General features: G+C 39.7%; 1 protein-coding gene and 1 long non-coding RNA gene across 2 annotated transcripts in view; both read right to left on the bottom strand.

The window, feature by feature from the left end:
* The window catches only part of LOC119594364 (40S ribosomal protein S26-like), a gene marked incomplete at its 5' end in the record, with an annotated part of 8,243 nt that overhangs the window by 5,940 nt on the left and 1,616 nt on the right, over positions 1-687 (bottom strand).
* Positions 1-687, bottom strand: part of LOC119594365 — a 3,292-nt gene that overhangs the window by 1,069 nt on the left and 1,536 nt on the right. The window lies entirely within an intron of this gene.

Genomic DNA, 687 nt, shown 5'->3' with positions numbered 1-687 from the left:
CTCAGATTGTTGAATACATTGCGATTTGGAGTGTGCACAGATGAATTAAATAATCAATTATAGAAAACAGTCTGCAGAAAGTGAAAGCTAGCCTACTATTGTTTTACGATACACTATACAAAGCTCAACATGGCTTCATGCCTCCTACACAAGCAAAAGGATAAAGCCCCACTACTAAAGGAGCCTGCAGAACACCCAGGTCTTTTGCCATAAAAAAGGAACCAGTGCAAGCTCTATTATGTTAATATGCTGGACATTTGTCAGTTTCTGTTCTGAATAACTGATGTGCTGATGCCTCGGCAACAATGGGAGTTGGTCTACGGCAGATAAAGTCCTTGGTTTATTTTATAATATGGACTATGCTTTAATTTATAATGAAACATGACATGGGGGGGGAAAAGATTTAAAGAACATGTCAAACTTTTCAGGGATTTCAAGGAAATTAGGGTATAAAATATAATCCTACAATTGCCTAGACCCAAGTCCACTGATTGCAGCACTGGGAGCCCTGAACTTATCACTATGCTTTACATTAGGTACTTTTTGGGTTTCGGTTTTACCTTCCTAACCCAAGGGCTTCACCCCAGACCCCCTACTCGATAGCCACGTTTCCCTATTTGTGGCTCGGCTCTGGACTTTCATGTATTATGAGTAGTTTTTCCTTTGACTAATAGGTTAAAGTTACCA

This window comes from Penaeus monodon, chromosome 33 (assembly GCF_015228065.2).
Source record: "Penaeus monodon isolate SGIC_2016 chromosome 33, NSTDA_Pmon_1, whole genome shotgun sequence".
NCBI lineage: Eukaryota > Metazoa > Arthropoda > Malacostraca > Decapoda > Penaeidae > Penaeus > Penaeus monodon.
Note: the sequence above shows the minus strand (reverse complement) of the source record. Positions and strands in the feature narration are given on the sequence as shown.